A 9,226-nucleotide genomic window follows, 5' to 3' on the forward strand; every position below is an offset into this window, starting at 1 on the left:
CGACAGAATACTTATGAAGAACAATAAAGAGTTTTGCAAATGAGTGAAATTCTTCTCTCCAGTTGTGGGTTCCCTCTTCTATGAACCAAGTGAGGTGATACTCTATGAGTGCCATCGCAAATCTCTGAAAAATAAGTGTAGTAGGCGAGAGGAGCCCTGTGCACTTTGATTCAATCTAACGTGACGTAGCATGGAATGTGTGGAACCAAACTTGAAGCCACTTTCCAAGCTTCTCTACGTGGAATGGCTACTGCCAACTTCTATGTTTTAATATTATGATACCAGTGCGTAACTGGTACGTAATTTATCCACCCCGAAAGGATGAAAGGCAAAATCAACCTCGGCGGAATTCGAACTCAGAACGTAACGGCAGACGAAATACGGCTACGCATTTCGCCCGGCGTGCTAACGTTTCTACCAAAATAGCTAAGATAATGCAAGGGACGGCGAGCGTGTGCACCTCAAGATATAAAGTACACGATAGCGAACGTAAACATACGTCAGCCGCTAAAAAGTCCGCGATAGATGTAGGGCAGCTCTACAACGTATATTTACGTTAACCGGTAAGCAATCAAAAGTGTGACCGCATATTTGCGTCACCCGTTGTCAAGGGGTTAAATGTTCGTGAACAATTCGATCCATCATCGCCAAAATCCCAGACTAAGCACTCTCTCATGCATCACCACTCATTGATCCTTGCAGGATGCTCAACAGCAACAACGTTTCACCTTTTACCATTCACTTGTTTTAGTCATTAGACTACAACCATTCTGGGGCACCGCCTTCAAGTATTTTCCCCGAGAAAATCGCCCCAGTACTTATCATTTTAAATTGAACAGGTTTCAAGGTTATCAGTTCTCTTCATGATGTTCTAATTTGTTACGCAGCTATAATTTTGCTATAATTGCAGCACAGAGGAGCACAGAATTTCTAGTTAGAAAAGAACCACTTACGTCATATTTATGTGGAGGTGCGTGGGTTAGTGGTTAGGGTATCAGCATCATGATCGTAAGATTGTGGTTTCGATTACTGGACCGGGCGACGCGCTGTGTTCTCTTATGCCGAACCTTTAAGTTACAAGGACGTAAACACACCAACACCGGTTGTCAAGCGGTGGTGGGTGACAAGCACAGACACAAGCATCCACTCACTCACACACTATCACACCCTATACGACAGACTTCTTTCAGTTTCTCTCTACCAACTCCGCTCACAAGGCTTTCATCGGCCCGGGGTAATAGTAGAAGACACTTGCTCAAGTACCACGCTGTGGAACTGAACACGGAACCATTTGGTCGGGAAGCAAACCTCTTACCACATAGCCACGCCTCAAATAATAACAGAGATTGCTCTGACCGTGACTCATCTTCAAAGGATCCCCACCCCATCTTTGATGACATTCATCATAGATTTACATTTCCTTCGGCTTAATCGTCAATTTTTTTCGATATGTTATTGCTTTTAAAATGTAGTATGTTACATACTTTTCTGTACCAATGTAGATATGTAAAAAGAAAAAAAAAGGGAGTGAGAGAGAGAGAGAGAGAGAGAGAGAGAGAGAGAGAGAGAGAGAGAGAGAGATAGCCCCTTAACCCGTTCCATCTTTGCTTCGGAACAACTACGAAATGACATCTTGAGTGAGAGAACTGCACTTGCAATAGGCTGGAACTGACCTGAAAGGTTAAATGATACAATTGATCTCAACGGGACTTGAACTGACAATTCAGAGAAGCCAAACTTACGCTGCAACACATGCTGTTTGATGCTCCAACCTCTCCCGTTTATAACATTTTACAATAAGGCAATAAAGATATTGTGATTTAGAGAGCTTGCTTATAATTACACTTCTGGTTTGACCTGGGAGACATGAAATCACAATTACAGTAATATGTTTTGAAATCCTGAAAACATCTGCAGTTGTTCAGTATCTCGTTCCCATGGCTACTCGGCTTTTTAATGAACAGACAAGATAAAAATTTATCAAAATAGAAATAGAATATGTTTTCAAGACGAATCTTCAATTTACTCTTCTGACCTGTAAATGAAATTGAAATGTCAAGGAAGATATTTTATTAAGAATTGATAGCTATAATTTTAATTTACTAATCTGTGATTTACATCTGTCATTAATCCCGGAAATAATTTAGATGCCTGTGGATTTAGAAAGAAATAAAAATTGTTCAAGAAAATTGTAATTAAAACTTTTTCTAGATCAGATGCAACAGCCTGAATTAATTTTAATGTTGTGTCAAGAGAGAAAACGACATAATATTAAACAACACTTTTGCAATATAGCGCTAAAGAATGCCTATCGCAGAGGTTAATAATGAGATGGGTGATTATTATTTCGAAAATTACTTCCCAAATCTCATTTCAACATTTCTTAGCTAAAAGTTAAACAACATCAACAAAGAGGAATTACAACCGTGTTTCGTAGTCTGCTACCACAGCAGTTCCTTTATAGGATCCAGTTAGCTCAAGACATCATCAGGAGGAACCACGTCCGGTTTCGCCCCATACTCCTCTACCCTTAAAACGTGGCGTGCCCCCCCCCCTTTTGGAGGTGTCTTCAGCTCTGGTGTTGGGTGCATGTCTTCCTTCTCCTTCTTTCTTCTGTTCCCTGACCTCTTCGATGTAGCGTCAGCGAGTGTCAACGGGCGCCTGGCTGTCTTGTCAAATTTTTTCCCTTTAAATACCTGCCGCTAGGCTCCAGCAAGTTGTCACGTGACACTGTCTCACCATAACTGACTAGTGAAGGCGCGTAGTTTTAGCCCGCGCATTCTCTAAACGACCGTCATCTGTCAGTCAGCGAAGCTGATTCAGTGTCAGCTCGTCTCACCTAATGATGTTATTTCCGGCCGGCATGTAATGATTTTCAAGCCATTTTCGGCCTTCCGAGATAGTAAGAAGACGCTTTGCAAAGAAACAGATCAAGCAAGTTGTTCAAAATGAATAAAGAAATCGCTGAGGTATTAAGGAGAGTTGAGTGAATTTTCGAGCAAATAATGTGCGTTATGACAAGCTGAACAACAATTAGCATATTCACTCGTGTATAGGTCACACTCCTGTAAAAGTCACATTTGTGTATAAGCCGCATCTCTAGTTTAGTACTAAATCTGAGAACAACATTTTCCCCCTTCATATTGAGACTTGATATAAGTTTTCTACCGTGTATAAGTGACGCCCAATTTTTTTTTTTTTTAAATCTCTACATATAAAGCTGAAGTTGTCTGTGTATGGCAGGTTTGGTAGCCTTCAATTAACACTATCTCCTCTGAGACCCTGAAGCGCAAGTTGACCAAAATTGAGAGTATGATAGAAGTAGGCTTGCTCTTCCTTCCGTAGAAGATAAAATTAAAATCGGACCATGTTAACACCAAAAATTATTTACATGGAAAAGGTGCTTTTTTCTATGAAAATCCCTATTTTTTACGATTTTTTTGACTGCTGTGTCGCCATGTTTCGGTATATTTCAACCAGAAAAATGTTTACTTAAAGAGAATAACAAGCTACATAATGCAAAAGTTTTACCCTTCAAAAATTCCAATTCTAAAGGGTCGAAACAAACCCGAGCAACGCCGGGTGATACTGCTAGTCAAGTATACGACTCTTACAGTTACTCCGTCGGATATGATGACGTGGGTTCCAGTTGATCCGATGAGCGGAACAGCCTGCTTGTGAGCATTTCACAGACACGCGTAACCCTTAACGTAGCTCTCAGGGAGATTTAGTGATACAGAATGTGAAATACACGTATTACACATTTTTGCCAGGTGAGTGGATTGAAGCAACGTAAAATAAGGCTCAAAGACACAACGCGCCACCGATAATCAGTGCGACTCTAATACCAGTAAATACGGTAATTTAATGTAAGCAACCTAACGATAGTTTGTAGGAACTTTGAGCAATGAGTTTCATTCCACGTTAATCTTCTCTACGCTCCTAGAGCGCTGACCCAGCTTTCCGTAATGGTTTATTCTCCAATGAAGATGTTAACAAGATTTTAAAATACTTCACAATGATTACTGTTCCGTAGCTCCCAGATCAATGCACATGCATCATGTGCAGCCCTTTCTATATTGTTATCATTTTTATAGTTCAGTGAATTTATGGTAAGAATGGCACCCAGCTATTGATAGAAGTCCCCTAACCAAATGGAAATATCCAAAATTTGCAGCAATCCTTCCTCGTATGACTGATTGACAATGGATATCCGAAAGTAACTAAACAAAACATTTGCAGGAGATTTGTATAGTGGGTTAATATGATACCAGCATCTATTTTAATTATTTTATCACTTTTTGAGAGAAAAATAATAAAAGAAAATTAGACCCTTGTGAAATTTTCAATTAGAATATAAGGAGCTGAAATTACATACAGTTAGTCATTTTGTGTTATTGCAGAACTGAACTATCAATTCAATAGTCCTTACTTTAAATTGTATTAATATTGTGTCTTCCAATTACCTTATAATTACATTATTTTATTTAACAATAAACAAGACGAGGACAAATATCCGTCAAATGTAAATAAAGTTCGAAGATTACCTTACAAAAATAAAAGTTCTAGTTACATTAAAACAACACATAAGTGAACTTCTTATGGGAAACTTCAATCTACCCAATGTCGGATGGCCTGAGGGATTTTCTCTCCCAGGGATGGCACGTTGGGAACAAGGACAGGTGAAGTCCTTCCTGAACCTCAACACTTTGTACATGGAACAAATAGTACTCCAGCCAACCTGGGCAGACAATATACTTGTTTGTTGTTAACACAACGTTTCGGATGATATATCCCCCAGTCTACATCAGGTGTCTTGGGGAAATTTCAAACCTGGGTTCTCATTCCCAAGGTATTTTCGATGTTGTTATTATTATTATCGATTCCAGGTAGTAGCCTGAATAATAATAATAATAATAATAATAATAATAATAATAATAATAATAATAATAATAATAATCATAAAAGCGAAAGATACCTTAGGAATGAGAACCCAGGTTCGAAATTTCCCCAAGACACCTGATGAAGGCTGGAGAGTATATCAGCCGAAACGTTGTGTTAACAACAAACAAGATGAGGACAGATATCCGTCAAATGTAAATAATTCTTTATTTTGTTTATTAAACGATGGAAAACGTATATTTTTTAAATGTAGACACTTTAAAATATCAGGTTTACTTTGTCAACTCAGAATGTAAAATTTCTCCTTATTAACAATTTGCTTTTTCACTAAATTATTATTCCAAGGAATGCAGCGTATTTGGTCTCTGCAATGGTATTGATTTAAATCATTTCGCATATTTTCTTTATTTACCTGTTTTATTTTGACATACACAAGTCTTCCTAGATATGATTTCTAATTTTGTACTGGAATTTACTGTTGCGTTCATCAGTACTAAACATAGAATAGACTCTAAAAATAATAGAGATATTTAATGAAATGTTGCCAAATTCTTCAAATTACCAAATATAAAGTTACATTCAAATACATTCAATACTGTCAAAGTAATACCATTCTCTAAAAATGGTTATTTTCATTGTTTGTTGTTTTGTCTCTATGAACTGACTAGAGACAGTTCCACACTTTTTCTTCACAAGACACGTTCAATATTTCCTATAAAAATTTGTCGCAGAACTATTACAATATTTGTCAGTACCAGCTGATATGGCCCCAGAGAATATTTACTTTAACTTTAAATAAATATATCTATTTCTATCACAATCCTCACCAACAACGATCAACTTCTCCCCTTAAGCATCAGAATTAACTGTTTTAAAATGAATTCTTAATTTCTGATAATTATTTCCTACTTTCTTTGTGAATTGATATTAACTGCTGCGAAGCTTATTTTTTTCTTTCTCAAATCTAATTGCAAATTTAAATTCATTAAGAATTTTTACATTCTTCATACATCGTTCAGTACATCGGCACCTTCTTAATTTAAAGTAATCCATGCCATTAGCATTAGGATATTTGACATATCACCCGTCGTTCGAATTTTTTTTTAATAAAGAGCATGACTTCTAAACTGGTATGTCTTTATAATTTGGCCGTTATGACTCTAATAAGTTGGAGAGTTGGTGGTGACTTCCAGCAAAATGCTGCAACACAGCACATTCATATATTTTCAATAAAACTAAAGACTGTCTTAAATAACTTCCATTTGAGACAGCAGACATTTTTGCTTCATCGTGAGGAGAATTTTGAGAGGAATTTTGTAGCAACTATTATAGACTCTTTCACTTTTATATATTTGCCTCGTATTTCTCTTGTGTAGAAAACATTTACTACAATAATAAACACAAACGCAGGCTTTATTTTACTTCCTAATTTTTATTTTCAGGCTGGTTAATCATTAAGCCAATTATCTAATCGATTGTTTCATCGTTAGGTCAATCAATCACCTAAGTTTTTCAAAGTGTTTTCGTCACCATTCGCGACCTCATCAATGATGTGCCAGCTCTAATCCTGTTCCGCTTCAAATCTGAACTAAATGTTTGATTGATTGATTGATTGATTGATTGACCGAACGATTGATCAAGCAATTGGTTAAATGATTAACTAGATGGTAAATGAAAACAAGCTAGCAGAAACGCTAGCACGCCGGGCGAAATGCTTTGCGGTATTTCGTCTGTCGCTACGTTCTGAGTTCAAATTTCACCGAGGTCGACTTTGCCTTTCATCCTTTCGGGGTCGATAAATTAAGTACCAGTTACGCACTGGGGTCGATATAATCGACTTAATCCCTTTGTCTATCCTTGTTTGTCCTCTCTGTGTTTGGCCCCTTGTGGGTAGTAAAGAAATAGGTAAATGAAAACAAGAAAGTATAATAGAACCTGTGTATGTGCTTATTACTGGCATGATGCCCCTCCCGAAATACAACAAAATTAAATTTTCAGTTCCTGCTGAATTCCACTTCTCTCTTTTGAACTACAAAATATATTCCTGCTTAAATTTTACAAATAGTTTAGTCTGTCCTCCTTACTTGTAAAGTACTCACTATGTATAGAAATTGTAAAAGCACATTCGGAGAGAAAATAGCAAAATACATAAAACAGACAATAGCGTGTCGTCAAAACTTGAATTTTTCTGTCGAAACTGTAATGGTTATATAATTTCAAAGTTACTGTTTATACAGATCAGATTTAGTCATTTTCTATAACAGCAACAGCAAAAACATCAATTATAATAATGATAATAATAATAATAATAATAATAATAATAATAATAATAATAATAATAATTTTTCATCATCTTCCTCGGTACGTGTGTTTGAATGAATTAATGGTTTCATTCAATGTTTCATATATGTTTGAATTTAATCAAACATATATAATAGATGCGTCTGAATAAATTAATTATTCCATTCATTGTCTCCTACTTATTTCATTGGCAAATATGAGCAAATTTCAAAACTGATATTAGTAGATTTTTCAATCAAAGCAGTAATAAGCGACAAAACAAATTATTATGTCCCATGATTCGCCTCTCATATTAATACGAATTGCGGGGTGACACCGTTGAACAGTGATTGTATAAATAGGCGCAGGAGTGGGTGTATATTAAGAAGATTACTTCCCAACCACATGGTTCCGCGTTCAGTCTCACTGCGTGTCACCTTGGGCAAGGGCCGACCAACGCCTTATGAGTAGATTTGGTAGACGTAAACTAAAAGATACTTGTCATATATATATATATATATATATATACCTGTGCATGTATTTGTGTGTCTGTCTTTGTCCCCCAACCATGGCTTGGCACCGATGCTGGTGTGTTTACGCCTCCGTAACTTAGCGGTTCTGCAAAAGAGCCCGATAGAATAAGTCCAAGGGTGAATCCGTTCGACTAAAGGCTGTGCTCCACCATGGTCACAGTCAAATTACTGAAACAAGTAAAAGAATAAATGAATGAAAGAATAAATATTAGTCAAATAATAAATATGAGCTTGTTACCAGTTCAAATATGCCCGGAGCATATTTGAGCCCGTAGGAAATCCATTTCTGAATATTTTGTCATCGAGAAAATTCTTCAGTGTAGAATTACAGGCACTACCCATTATTGACAGCTGAGGGTAGCAACTCCACAAAAATAAAGTGTCTTCTTCAGGGACACAACGCGCCACAGGGAATTGAACTCTCGATCATGACGTGTATACTCCTAACCACTAAACCACGCGCCTTTACTGCTAATGTAATACAATAATCCCTCGCAAGGCAGCGAGCTGGGGGAAACGTTAGCACACTGGGCGAAATGCTTAGCAGTATTTCGGCTGCTGTTACGTTCTGAGTTCAAATTCCGCCGAGGTCGACTTTGCCTTTCATCCTTTCGGTGTCGATTAAATAAGTACCAGTTACGCACTGGGGTTGATATAATCGACTTAATCACTTTGTCTGTCCTCTCTATGTTTAGCTCCTTGTGGGTAGTAAAGAAATAAGCATTTCGTCTTCCGTTACGTTCTGAGTTCAAATTCCGCCGAGGTCGACTTTGCCTTTCATCCATTTGGGAGTCGATAAATTAAGTACCAGTTACGCACTGGAGTCGATGTAATCGACTTAATTACTTTGTCTGTCCTTGTTTGTCCCCTTTATGTTTAGCCCCTTGTGGGCAATAAAGAAATAAGAAACGTTAAAACACCGGGCGAAATGCTTAACGGCATTTCGTCTGTCTTTACGTTGTGAGCATAAAGGGCGACGAGCCATAATCGTGGCCGTCAGGCACAAGTCGACTGCCCACGATTATGGCCCAGATAGATGCATTTCATTTATGGGCGTTTGTTGGGGTCTAATGTCACTCAAACGCTCCAATACCCAGCTCCCAGAATGCAAGAGGACTAATATTTCAACTAATGACTTTTCAGATGATGTAAAACTTGCCACCATTATATACTAAGAAGATATTTTAACTATTTTTTGTTTTTTGTGTGTGCATGCTAGTCTCCTTTTCATAAAATGTGCTCAGCAATCCATGCTATGTAAGGGCAAATCCCCAGCTTTATGGGTTAATCATTTTGCTCGGCGTGTTAACGTTTATGCCAGCTCGCCGCCTTTTAGATAATAAATTAATTACTATGGCACTCCGTCGATTACGACGACGAGGATTCCAGTTGATCCAATCGACAGAACAGTCTTCACGTAGTTATCAGGGAGATTCTGCGTGACACAGAGTGAGACAAGGCTGGCCCTTTGAAATACAGGTACAACAGAAACAGGAAGAAAGAGAAAGCTG

Source organism: Octopus sinensis, linkage group LG3 (genome assembly GCF_006345805.1).
Source record: "Octopus sinensis linkage group LG3, ASM634580v1, whole genome shotgun sequence".
Classification (NCBI taxonomy): domain Eukaryota; kingdom Metazoa; phylum Mollusca; class Cephalopoda; order Octopoda; family Octopodidae; genus Octopus; species Octopus sinensis.